The following is a 12,684-nucleotide window of genomic DNA, read 5'->3' as shown; positions in this document are numbered from 1 at the left end:
ACCACTCGGCCACTCTACCCGGAAACAACAATCACCTCAGACTAATAAGAAAAGCTTCATATTATTAATCCTAGAGAACAAAATATGCTGATAGAGGTGGGATTCGAATCCACGCCCCCGAAGAGACTGGTGCCTAAAACCAGCGCCTTAGACCACTCGGCCACTCTACATGGAAACAAATGTCACCTCAGACTAATAAGCAAAAGCTTCATATTATTAATCGTAGAATACAAAATAGGCTGATAGAGGTGGGATTCAAATCCACGCCCCCGAAGAGACTGGTGCCTTAAACTGGCGCCTTAGACCACTCGGCCACTGTACCTGGAAACAAACGTCACCTCAGACTAATAATCAAAAGCTTCATATTATTATTTCTAGGAAACAAAATAGGCTGATAGATGTGGAATTCGAATCCACGCCCCGAAGAGACTGGTGCCTAAAACCAGCGCCTTAGACCACTCGGCCACTCTACATAGAAACAAAGGTCACCTCAGACTAATAAGCAAAAGCTTCATATTATTAATCGTAGAAAACAAAATAGGCTGATAGAGGTGGGATTCGAATCCACGCCCCCGAAGAGACTGGTGCCTTAAACCGGCGCCTTAGACCACTCGGCCACTCTACCTGGAAACAAAAGTCACCTCAGACTAATAACCAAAAGCTTCATATTATTAATCCTAGAACAGAATGTAAGCTGATAGATGAGGGATTCGGATCCACGCCCCGAAGGGAATCTTGCCTTTAACCAGCGCCTTCGACCACCTGGCCACTCTACCTGGAAACAAAAGTCACCTCAGACTTATAAGCAAAAGCTTCATATTATTAATCCTAGAAAACAAAGTAGGCTGATAGATGTGGGATTCGACCCCACGCCCCGAATGGAATGGTGCCTTAAACAAGCGCCCTGGACCACTCGGCCACTCTACCTGTAAACAAAAGTCACCTCAGACTTATGAGCAAAAGCTTCATATTATTAATCCTAGAAAACAAACTCTGCTGATAGAGGTGGGATTAAAATCCACGCCCCCGAAGAGACTGATGCCTAAAACCAGCGCCTTAGACCACTCGGCCACTCTACCCGGAAACAACAATCACCTCAGACTAATAAGAAAAGCTTCATATTATTAATCCTAGAGAACAAAATATGCTGATAGAGGTGGGATTCGAATCCACGCCCCCGAAGAGACTGGTGCCTAAAACCAGCGCCTTAGACCACTCGGCCACTCTACATGGAAACAAATGTCACCTCAGACTAATAAGCAAAAGCTTCATATTATTAATCGTAGAAAACAAAATAGGCTGATAGAGGTGGGATTCGAATCCACGCCCCCGAAGAGACTGGTGCCTTAAACCGGCGCCTTAGACCACTCGGCCACTGTACCTGGAAACAAACGTCACCTCAGACTAATAAGCAAAAGCTTCATATTATTATTTCTAGGAAACAAAGTAGGCTGATAGATGTGGAATTCGAATCCACGCCCCCGAAGAGACTGGTGCCTAAAACCAGCGCCTTAGACCACTCGGCCACTCTACATGGAAACAAAGGTCACCTCAGACTAATAAGCAAAAGCTTCATATTATTAATCCTAGAAAACAAAATAGGCTGATAGAGGTGGGATTCGAATCCACGCCCCCGAAGAGACTGGTGCCTAAAACCAGCGCCTTAGACCACTCGGCCACTCTACATGGAAACAAAGGTCACCTCAGACTAATAAGCAAAAGCTTCATATTATTAATCGTAGAATACAAAATAGGCTGATAGAGGTGGGATTCAAATCCACGCCCCCGAAGAGACTGGTGCCTTAAACTGGCGCCTTAGACCACTCGGCCACTGTACCTGGAAACAAACGTCACCTCAGACTAATAATCAAAAGCTTCATATTATTATTTCTAGGAAACAAAATAGGCTGATAGATGTGGAATTCGAATCCACGCCCCGAAGAGACTGGTGCCTAAAACCAGCGCCTTAGACCACTCGGCCACTCTACATAGAAACAAAGGTCACCTCAGACTAATAAGCAAAAGCTTCATATTATTAATCCTAGAACAGAATGTAAGCTGATAGATGAGGGATTCGAATCCACGCCCCGAAGGGAAAGGTGCCTTTAACCAGCACCTTCGATTACCTGGCCACTCTACCTGGAAACAAAAGTCACCTCAGACTTATAAGCAAAAGCTTCATATTTTTAATCCTAGAAAAAAAAGTAGGCTGATTGATGTGGGATTCGACCCCACGCCCCGAATGGAATGGTGCCTTAAACAAGCGCCCTGGACCACTCGGCTACTCTACCTGTAAACAAAAGTCACCTCAGACTTATAAGCAAAAGCTTCATATTATTAATCCTAGAAAACAAACTCTGCTGATAGAGGTGGGATTAAAATCCACGCCCCCGAAGAGACTGATGCCTAAAACCAGCGCCTTAGACCACTCGGCCACTCTACCCGGAAACAACAATCACCTCAGGATAATAAGAAAAGCTTCATATTATTAATCCTAGAGAACAAAATAGGCTGATAGAGGTGGGATTCGAATCCACGCCCCCGAAGAGACTGGTGCCTAAAACCAGCGCCTTAGACCACTCGGCCACTCTACATGGAAACAAATGTCACCTCAGACTAATAAGCAAAAGCTTCATATTATTAATCGTAGAAAACAAAATAGGCTGATAGAGGTGGGATTCGAATCCACGCCCCCGAAGAGACTGGTGCCTTAAACCGGCGCCTTAGACCACTCGGCCACTGTACCTGGAAACAAACGTCACCTCAGACTAATAAGCAAAAGCTTCATATTATTAATCGTAGAAAACAAAATAGGCTGATAGAGGTGGGATTCGAATCCACGCCCCCGAAGAGACTGGTGCCTTAAACTGGCGCCTTAGACCACTCGGCCACTGTACCTGGAAACAAACGTCACCTCAGACTAATAATCAAAAGCTTCATATTATTATTTCTAGGAAACAAAATAGGCTGATAGATGTGGAATTCGAATCCACGCCCCCGAAGAGACTGGTGCCTAAAACCAGCGCCTTAGACCACTCGGCCACTCTACATAGAAACAAAGGTCACCTCAGACTAATAAGCAAAAGCTTCATATTATTAATCGTAGAAAACAAAATAGGCTGATAGAGGTGGGATTCGAATCCACGCCCCCGAAGAGACTGGTGCCTTAAACCGGCGCCTTAGACCACTCGGCCACTCTACATAGAAACAAAGGTCACCTCAGACTAATAAGCAAAAGCTTCATATTATTAATCCTAGAACAGAATGTAAGCTGATAGATGAGGGATTCGAATCCACGCCCCGAAGGGAAAGGTGCCTTTAACCAGCACCTTCGACCACCTGGCCACTCTACCTGGAAACAAAAGTCACCTCAGACTTATAAGCAAAAGCTTCATATTTTTAATCCTAGAAAAAAAAGTAGGCTGATTGATGTGGGATTCGACCTCACGCCCCGAATGGAATGGTGCCTTAAACAAGCGCCCTGGACCACTCGGCCACTCTACCTGTAAACAAAAGTCACCTCAGACTTATAAGCAAAAGCTTCATATTATTAATCCTAGAAAACAAACTCTGCTGATAGAGGTGGGATTAAAATCCACGCCCCCGAAGAGACTGATGCCTAAAACCAGCGCCTTAGACCACTCGGCCACTCTACCCGGAAACAACAATCACCTCAGACTAATAAGAAAAGCTTCATATTATTAATCCTAGAGAACAAAATAGGCTGATAGAGGTGGGATTCGAATCCACGCCCCCGAAGAGACTGGTGCCTAAAACAAGCGCCTTAGACCACTCGGCCACTCTACATGGAAACAAATGTCACCTCAGACTAATAAGCAAAAGCTTCATATTATTAATCGTAGAAAACAAAATAGGCTGATAGAGGTGGGATTCGAATCCACGCCCCCGAAGAGACTGGTGCCTTAAACCGGCGCCTTAGACCACTCGGCCACTGTACCTGGAAACAAACGTCACCTCAGACTAATAAGCAAAAGCTTCATATTATTATTTCTAGGAAACAAAGTAGGCTGATAGATGTGGAATTCGAATCCACGCCCCCGAAGAGACTGGTGCCTAAAACCAGCGCCTTAGACCACTCGGCCACTCTACATGGAAACAAAGGTCACATCAGACTAATAAGCAAAAGCTTCATATTATTAATCCTAGAAAACAAAATAGGCTGATAGAGGTGGGATTCGAATCCACGCCCCCGAAGAGACTGGTGCCTAAAACCAGCGCCTTAGACCACTCGGCCACTCTACATGGAAACAAAGGTCACCTCAGACTAATAAGCAAAAGCTTCATATTATTAATCGTAGAATACAAAATAGGCTGATAGAGGTGGGATTCAAATCCACGCCCCCGAAGAGACTGGTGCCTTAAACTGGCGCCTTAGACCACTCGGCCACTGTACCTGGAAACAAACGTCACCTCAGACTAATAATCAAAAGCTTCATATTATTATTTCTAGGAAACAAAATAGGCTGATAGATGTGGAATTCGAATCCACGCCCCGAAGAGACTGGTGCCTAAAACCAGCGCCTTAGACCACTCGGCCACTCTACATAGAAACAAAGGTCACCTCAGACTAATAAGCAAAAGCTTCATATTATTAATCCTAGAACAGAATGTAAGCTGATAGATGAGGGATTCGAATCCACGCCCCGAAGGGAAAGGTGCCTTTAACCAGCACCTTCGATTACCTGGCCACTCTACCTGGAAACAAAAGTCACCTCAGACTTATAAGCAAAAGCTTCATATTTTTAATCCTAGAAAAAAAAGTAGGCTGATTGATGTGGGATTCGACCCCACGCCCCGAATGGAATGGTGCCTTAAACAAGCGCCCTGGACCACTCGGCTACTCTACCTGTAAACAAAAGTCACCTCAGACTTATAAGCAAAAGCTTCATATTATTAATCCTAGAAAACAAACTCTGCTGATAGAGGTGGGATTAAAATCCACGCCCCCGAAGAGACTGATGCCTAAAACCAGCGCCTTAGACCACTCGGCCACTCTACCCGGAAACAACAATCACCTCAGGATAATAAGAAAAGCTTCATATTATTAATCCTAGAGAACAAAATAGGCTGATAGAGGTGGGATTCGAATCCACGCCCCCGAAGAGACTGGTGCCTAAAACCAGCGCCTTAGACCACTCGGCCACTCTACATGGAAACAAATGTCACCTCAGACTAATAAGCAAAAGCTTCATATTATTAATCGTAGAAAACAAAATAGGCTGATAGAGGTGGGATTCGAATCCACGCCCCCGAAGAGACTGGTGCCTTAAACCGGCGCCTTAGACCACTCGGCCACTGTACCTGGAAACAAACGTCACCTCAGACTAATAAGCAAAAGCTTCATATTATTAATCGTAGAAAACAAAATAGGCTGATAGAGGTGGGATTCGAATCCACGCCCCCGAAGAGACTGGTGCCTTAAACTGGCGCCTTAGACCACTCGGCCACTGTACCTGGAAACAAACGTCACCTCAGACTAATAATCAAAAGCTTCATATTATTATTTCTAGGAAACAAAATAGGCTGATAGATGTGGAATTCGAATCCACGCCCCCGAAGAGACTGGTGCCTAAAACCAGCGCCTTAGACCACTCGGCCACTCTACATAGAAACAAAGGTCACCTCAGACTAATAAGCAAAAGCTTCATATTATTAATCGTAGAAAACAAAATAGGCTGATAGAGGTGGGATTCGAATCCACGCCCCCGAAGAGACTGGTGCCTTAAACCGGCGCCTTAGACCACTCGGCCACTCTACATAGAAACAAAGGTCACCTCAGACTAATAAGCAAAAGCTTCATATTATTAATCCTAGAACAGAATGTAAGCTGATAGATGAGGGATTCGAATCCACGCCCCGAAGGGAAAGGTGCCTTTAACCAGCACCTTCGACCACCTGGCCACTCTACCTGGAAACAAAAGTCACCTCAGACTTATAAGCAAAAGCTTCATATTTTTAATCCTAGAAAAAAAAGTAGGCTGATTGATGTGGGATTCGACCTCACGCCCCGAATGGAATGGTGCCTTAAACAAGCGCCCTGGACCACTCGGCCACTCTACCTGTAAACAAAAGTCACCTCAGACTTATAAGCAAAAGCTTCATATTATTAATCCTAGAAAACAAACTCTGCTGATAGAGGTGGGATTAAAATCCACGCCCCCGAAGAGACTGATGCCTAAAACCAGCGCCTTAGACCACTCGGCCACTCTACCCGGAAACAACAATCACCTCAGACTAATAAGAAAAGCTTCATATTATTAATCCTAGAGAACAAAATAGGCTGATAGAGGTGGGATTCGAATCCACGCCCCCGAAGAGACTGGTGCCTAAAACAAGCGCCTTAGACCACTCGGCCACTCTACATGGAAACAAATGTCACCTCAGACTAATAAGCAAAAGCTTCATATTATTAATCGTAGAAAACAAAATAGGCTGATAGAGGTGGGATTCGAATCCACGCCCCCGAAGAGACTGGTGCCTTAAACCGGCGCCTTAGACCACTCGGCCACTGTACCTGGAAACAAACGTCACCTCAGACTAATAAGCAAAAGCTTCATATTATTATTTCTAGGAAACAAAGTAGGCTGATAGATGTGGAATTCGAATCCACGCCCCCGAAGAGACTGGTGCCTAAAACCAGCGCCTTAGACCACTCGGCCACTCTACATGGAAACAAAGGTCACATCAGACTAATAAGCAAAAGCTTCATATTATTAATCCTAGAAAACAAAATAGGCTGATAGAGGTGGGATTCGAATCCACGCCCCCTAAGAGACTGGTGCCTAAAACCAGCGCCTTAGACCACTCGGCCACTCTACATGGAAACAAAGGTCACCTCAGACTAATAAGCAAAAGCTTCATATTATTAATCGTAGAAAACGAAATAGGCTGATAGAGGTGGGATTCGAATCCACGCCCCCGAAGAGACTGGTGCCTTAAACCGGCGCCTTAGACCACTCGGCCACTGTACCTGGAAACAAACGTCACCTCAGACTAATAAGCAAAAGCTTCATATTATTATTTCTAGGAAACAAAGTAGGCTGATAGATGTGGAATTCGAATCCACGCCCCCGAAGAGACTGGTGCCTAAAACCAGCGCCTTAGACCACTCGGCCACTCTACATAGAAACAAAGGTCACCTCAGACTAATAAGCAAAAGCTTCATATTATTAATCCTAGAACAGAATGTAAGCTGATAGATGAGGGATTCGAATCCACGCCCCGAAGGGAAAGGTGCCTTTAACCAGCGCCTTCGACCACCTGGCCACTCTACCTGGAAACAAAAGTCACCTCAGACTTATAAGCAAAAGCTTCATATTATTAATCCTAGAAAACAAAGTAGGCTGATAGATGTGGGATTCGACCCCACGCCCCGAATGGAATGGTGCCTTAAACAAGCGCCCTGGACCACTCGGCCACTCTACCTGTAAACAAAAGCCACCTCAGACTTATAAGCAAAAGCTTCATATTATTAATCCTAGAAAACAAACTCTGCTGATAGAGGTGGGATTAAAATCCACGCCTCCGAAGAGACTGATGCCTAAAACCAGCGCCTTAGACCACTCGGCCACTCTACCCGGAAACAACAATCACCTCATACTAATAAGAAAAGCTTCATATTATTAATCCTAGAGAACAAAATAGGCTGATAGAGGTGGGATTCGAATCCACGCCCCCGAAGAGACTGGTGCCTAAAACCAGCGCCTTAGACCACTCGGCCACTCTACATGGAAACAAAGGTCACCTCAGACTTATAAGCAAAAGCTTCATATTATTAATCCTAGAAAACAAAGTAGGCTGATAGATGTGGGATTCGACCCCACGCCCCGAATGGAATGGTGCCTTAAACAAGCGCCCTGGACCACTCGGCCACTCTACCTGTAAACAAAAGTCACCTCAGACTTATAAGCAAAAGCTTCATATTATTAATCCTAGAAAACAAACTCTGCTGATAGAGGTGGGATTAAAATCCACGCCCCCGAAGAGACTGATGGTTAAAACCAGCGCCTTAGACCACTCGGCCACTCTACCCGGAAACAACAATCACCTCAGACTAATAAGAAAAGCTTCATATTATTAATCCTAGAGAACAAAATAGGCTGATAGAGGTGGGATTCGAATCCACGCCCCCGAAGAGACTGGTGCCTTAAACCGGCGCCTTAGACCACTCGGCCACTGTACCTGGAAACAAACGTCACCTCAGACTAATAAGCAAAAGCTTCATATTATTATTTCTAGGAAACAAAGTAGGCTGATAGATGTGGAATTCGAATCCACGCCCCCGAAGAGACTGGTGCCTAAAACCAGCGCCTTAGACCACTCGGCCACTCTACATGGAAACAAAGGTCACCTCAGACTAATAAGCAAAAGCTTCATATTATTAATCGTAGAAAACAAAATAGGCTGATAGAGGTGGGATTCGAATCCACGCCCCCGAAGAGACTGGTGCCTTAAACTGGCGCCTTAGACCACTCGGCCACTGCACCTGGAAACAAACGTCACCTCAGACTAATAATCAAAAGCTTCATATTATTATTTCTAGGAAACAAAATAGGCTGATAGATGTGGAATTCGAATCCACGCCCCCGAAGAGACTGGTGCCTAAAACCAGCGCCTTAGACCACTCGGCCACTCTACCTGTAAACAAAAGTCACCTCTGACTTATAAGCAAAAGCTTCATATTATTAATCCTAGAAAACAAACTCTGCTGAAAGAGGTGGGATGAAAATCCACGCCCCCGAAGAGACTGATGCCTAAAACCAGCGCCTTAGACCACTCGGCCACTCTACCCGGAAACAACAATCACCTCATACTAATAAGAAAAGCTTCATATTATTAATCCTAGAGAACAAAATAGGCTGATAGAGGTGGGATTCGAATCCACGCCCCCGAAGAGACTGGTGCCTAAAACCAGCGCCTTAGACCACTCGGCCACTCTACATGGAAACAAAGGTCACCTCAGACTTATAAGCAAAAGCTTCATATTATTAATCCTAGAAAACAAAGTAGGCTGATAGATGTGGGATTCGACCCCACGCCCCGAATGGAATGGTGCCTTAAACAAGCGCCCTGGACCACTCGGCCACTCTACCTGTAAACAAAAGTCACCTCAGACTTATAAGCAAAAGCTTCATATTATTAATCCTAGAAAACAAACTCTGCTGATAGAGGTGGGATTAAAATCCACGCCCCCGAAGAGACTGATGGTTAAAACCAGCGCCTTAGACCACTCGGCCACTCTACCCGGAAACAACAATCACCTCAGACTAATAAGAAAAGCTTCATATTATTAATCCTAGAGAACAAAATAGGCTGATAGAGGTGGGATTCGAATCCACGCCCCCGAAGAGACTGGTGCCTTAAACCGGCGCCTTAGACCACTCGGCCACTGTACCTGGAAACAAACGTCACCTCAGACTAATAAGCAAAAGCTTCATATTATTATTTCTAGGAAACAAAGTAGGCTGATAGATGTGGAATTCGAATCCACGCCCCCGAAGAGACTGGTGCCTAAAACCAGCGCCTTAGACCACTCGGCCACTCTACATGGAAACAAAGGTCACCTCAGACTAATAAGCAAAAGCTTCATATTATTAATCGTAGAAAACAAAATAGGCTGATAGAGGTGGGATTCGAATCCACGCCCCCGAAGAGACTGGTGCCTTAAACTGGCGCCTTAGACCACTCGGCCACTGCACCTGGAAACAACCGTCACCTCAGACTAATAATCAAAAGCTTCATATTATTATTTCTAGGAAACAAAATAGGCTGATAGATGTGGGATTCGAATCTACGCCCCCGAAGAGACTGGTGCCTAAAACCAGCGCCTTAGACCACTCGGCCACTCTACCTGTAAACAAAAGTCACCTCTGACTTATAAGCAAAAGCTTCATATTATTAATCCTAGAAAACAAACTCTGCTGATAGAGGTGGGATTAAAATCCACGCCCCCGAAGAGACTGATGGTTAAAACCAGCGCCTTAGACCACTCGGCCACTCTACCCGGAAACAACAATCACCTCATACTAATAAGAAAAGCTTCATATTATTAATCCTAGAGAACAAAATAGGCTGATAGAGGTGGGATTCGAATCCACGCCCCCGAAGAGACTGGTGCCTAAAACCAGCGCCTTAGACCACTCGGCCACTCTACATGGAAACAAATGTCACCTCAGACTAATAAGCAAAAGCTTCATATTATTAATCGTAGAAAACAAAATAGGCTGATAGTGGTGGGATTCGAATCCACGCCCCCGAAGAGACTGGTGCCTTAAACCGGCGCCTTAGACCACTCGGCCACTGTACCTGGAAACAAACGTCACCTCAGACTAATAAGCAAAAGCTTCATATTATTATTTCTAGGAAACAAAGGTGGCTGATAGATGTGGAATTCGAATCCACGCCCCCGAAGAGACTGGTGCCTAAAACCAGCGCCTTAGACCACTCGGCCACTCTACATGGAAACAAAGGTCACATCAGACTAATAAGCAAAAGCTTCATATTATTAATCGTAGAAAACAAAATAGGCTGATAGAGGTGGGATTCGAATCCACGCCCCCGAAGAGACTGGTGCCTTAAACTGGCGCCTTAGACCACTCGGCCACTGCACCTGGAAACAACCGTCACCTCAGACTAATAATCAAAAGCTTCATATTATTATTTCTAGGAAACAAAATAGGCTGATAGATGTGGGATTCGAATCTACGCCCCCGAAGAGACTGGTGCCTAAAACCAGCGCCTTAGACCACTCGGCCACTCTACCTGTAAACAAAAGTCACCTCTGACTTATAAGCAAAAGCTTCATATTATTAATCCTAGAAAACAAACTCTGCTGATAGAGGTGGGATTAAAATCCACGCCCCCGAAGAGACTGATGGTTAAAACCAGCGCCTTAGACCACTCGGCCACTCTACCCGGAAACAACAATCACCTCATACTAATAAGAAAAGCTTCATATTATTAATCCTAGAGAACAAAATAGGCTGATAGAGGTGGGATTCGAATCCACGCCCCCGAAGAGACTGGTGCCTAAAACCAGCGCCTTAGACCACTCGGCCACTCTACATGGAAACAAATGTCACCTCAGACTAATAAGCAAAAGCTTCATATTATTAATCGTAGAAAACAAAATAGGCTGATAGTGGTGGGATTCGAATCCACGCCCCCGAAGAGACTGGTGCCTTAAACCGGCGCCTTAGACCACTCGGCCACTGTACCTGGAAACAAACGTCACCTCAGACTAATAAGCAAAAGCTTCATATTATTATTTCTAGGAAACAAAGGTGGCTGATAGATGTGGAATTCGAATCCACGCCCCCGAAGAGACTGGTGCCTAAAACCAGCGCCTTAGACCACTCGGCCACTCTACATGGAAACAAAGGTCACATCAGACTAATAAGCAAAAGCTTCATATTATTAATCCTAGAAAACAAAATAGCCTGATAGAAGTGGGATTCGAACTCACGCCCAACAAAGAAACTGGTGCCTTAAACCAGCACCTTAGACCACCCGGCCACTCTACCCGAAAGCAAATGTAAACTCAGTCTATTAAGCAAAAGCTTCATATTATTAATCGTGGAAAACAAACTCTGCTGATGGAGGTGGGATTCGACCCCACGCCCCCGAAGAGACTGCTGCCTCAAACCAGCGCCTTAGACCACTCGGCCACTCTACCTGGGAAAAAAAGTCACCTCAGACTTATAAGCAAAAACTTCATATTATTAATCCTAGAAAACAAAGTAGGCTGATAAATGTCGGATTCGAACGCACGCCCCGAAGGGAATGGAGCCTTAAACCAGCGCTTTAGACCACCCTACCATTCTACCCGAAAGCAAAAGCAAACTCAGTCTATTAAGCAAAAGCTTCATATTATTAATCCTAGAGAACAAAATAGGCTGATAGAGGTGGGATTCGAACCCAAACCCCCGAAGAAATTGGTGCCTTAAACCAGCGCCTTAGACCACTCGGCCATTCTACCTGGAAACAAAAGTCACCTCAGACTTATAAGCAAAAGCTTCATATTATTAATCCTAGAACAGAATGTAAGCTGATAGATGAGGGATTCGGATCCACGCCCCGAAGGGAATCTTGCCTTTAACCAGCGCCTTCGACCACCTGGCCACTCTACCTGGAAACAAAAGTCACCTCAGACTTATAAGCAAAAGCTTCATATTATTAATCCTAGAAAACAAAGTAGGCTGATAGATGTGGGATTCGACCCCACGCCCCGAATGGAATGGTGCCTTAAACAAGCGCCCTGGACCACTCGGCCACTCTACCTGTAAACAAAAGTCACCTCAGACTTATGAGCAAAAGCTTCATATTATTAATCCTAGAAAACAAACTCTGCTGATAGAGGTGGGATTAAAATCCACGCCCCCGAAGAGACTGATGCCTAAAACCAGCGCCTTAGACCACTCGGCCACTCTACCCGGAAACAACAATCACCTCAGACTAATAAGAAAAGCTTCATATTATTAATCCTAGAGAACAAAATATGCTGATAGAGGTGGGATTCGAATCCACGCCCCCGAAGAGACTGGTGCCTAAAACCAGCGCCTTAGACCACTCGGCCACTCTACATGGAAACAAATGTCACCTCAGACTAATAAGCAAAAGCTTCATATTATTAATCGTAGAAAACAAAATAGGCTGATAGAGGTG

General features: G+C 44.9%; 13 non-coding genes across 13 annotated transcripts; all 13 read right to left on the bottom strand.

Annotated features, from left to right (window-relative positions):
• Window positions 1–88: 88 nt before the first annotated feature.
• On the bottom strand, window positions 89–170 carry TRNAL-UAG (transfer RNA leucine (anticodon UAG)). Its single transcript has one exon. It is a non-coding gene; the product is annotated as a tRNA-Leu (tRNA).
• A 373-nt stretch (window positions 171–543) lies between these two features.
• Window positions 544–625, bottom strand: TRNAL-AAG (transfer RNA leucine (anticodon AAG)). Its single transcript has one exon. It is a non-coding gene; the product is annotated as a tRNA-Leu (tRNA).
• Window positions 626–1,148: 523 nt separating this feature from the next.
• Window positions 1,149–1,230, bottom strand: TRNAL-UAG (transfer RNA leucine (anticodon UAG)). Its single transcript has one exon. It is a non-coding gene; the product is annotated as a tRNA-Leu (tRNA).
• A 374-nt stretch (window positions 1,231–1,604) lies between these two features.
• Window positions 1,605–1,686, bottom strand: TRNAL-UAG (transfer RNA leucine (anticodon UAG)). The gene has a single exon. It is a non-coding gene; the product is annotated as a tRNA-Leu (tRNA).
• Window positions 1,687–2,512: 826 nt separating this feature from the next.
• On the bottom strand, window positions 2,513–2,594 carry TRNAL-UAG (transfer RNA leucine (anticodon UAG)). Its single transcript has one exon. It is a non-coding gene; the product is annotated as a tRNA-Leu (tRNA).
• Window positions 2,595–4,181: 1,587 nt separating this feature from the next.
• Window positions 4,182–4,263, bottom strand: TRNAL-UAG (transfer RNA leucine (anticodon UAG)). The gene has a single exon. It is a non-coding gene; the product is annotated as a tRNA-Leu (tRNA).
• Window positions 4,264–5,089: 826 nt separating this feature from the next.
• TRNAL-UAG (transfer RNA leucine (anticodon UAG)) lies at window positions 5,090–5,171 on the bottom strand. The gene has a single exon. It is a non-coding gene; the product is annotated as a tRNA-Leu (tRNA).
• A 1,587-nt stretch (window positions 5,172–6,758) lies between these two features.
• TRNAL-UAG (transfer RNA leucine (anticodon UAG)) lies at window positions 6,759–6,840 on the bottom strand. The gene has a single exon. It is a non-coding gene; the product is annotated as a tRNA-Leu (tRNA).
• Window positions 6,841–7,667: 827 nt separating this feature from the next.
• Window positions 7,668–7,749, bottom strand: TRNAL-UAG (transfer RNA leucine (anticodon UAG)). Its single transcript has one exon. It is a non-coding gene; the product is annotated as a tRNA-Leu (tRNA).
• A 1,131-nt stretch (window positions 7,750–8,880) lies between these two features.
• On the bottom strand, window positions 8,881–8,962 carry TRNAL-UAG (transfer RNA leucine (anticodon UAG)). Its single transcript has one exon. It is a non-coding gene; the product is annotated as a tRNA-Leu (tRNA).
• A 1,131-nt stretch (window positions 8,963–10,093) lies between these two features.
• On the bottom strand, window positions 10,094–10,175 carry TRNAL-UAG (transfer RNA leucine (anticodon UAG)). Its single transcript has one exon. It is a non-coding gene; the product is annotated as a tRNA-Leu (tRNA).
• Window positions 10,176–11,004: 829 nt separating this feature from the next.
• TRNAL-UAG (transfer RNA leucine (anticodon UAG)) lies at window positions 11,005–11,086 on the bottom strand. Its single transcript has one exon. It is a non-coding gene; the product is annotated as a tRNA-Leu (tRNA).
• A 1,435-nt stretch (window positions 11,087–12,521) lies between these two features.
• Window positions 12,522–12,603, bottom strand: TRNAL-UAG (transfer RNA leucine (anticodon UAG)). Its single transcript has one exon. It is a non-coding gene; the product is annotated as a tRNA-Leu (tRNA).
• Between the last annotated feature and the right edge of the window lie 81 nt (window positions 12,604–12,684).

Source organism: Phalangium opilio, unplaced genomic scaffold (genome assembly GCF_054372755.1).
Source record: "Phalangium opilio isolate 3A_F unplaced genomic scaffold, DU_Popi_V2 ptg000246l_1, whole genome shotgun sequence".
Taxonomy (NCBI): Eukaryota; Metazoa; Arthropoda; class Arachnida; order Opiliones; family Phalangiidae; genus Phalangium; species Phalangium opilio.
The sequence above is the reverse complement of the archived record's forward strand: the minus strand, read 5'-3'. Positions and strand labels throughout refer to the sequence as shown.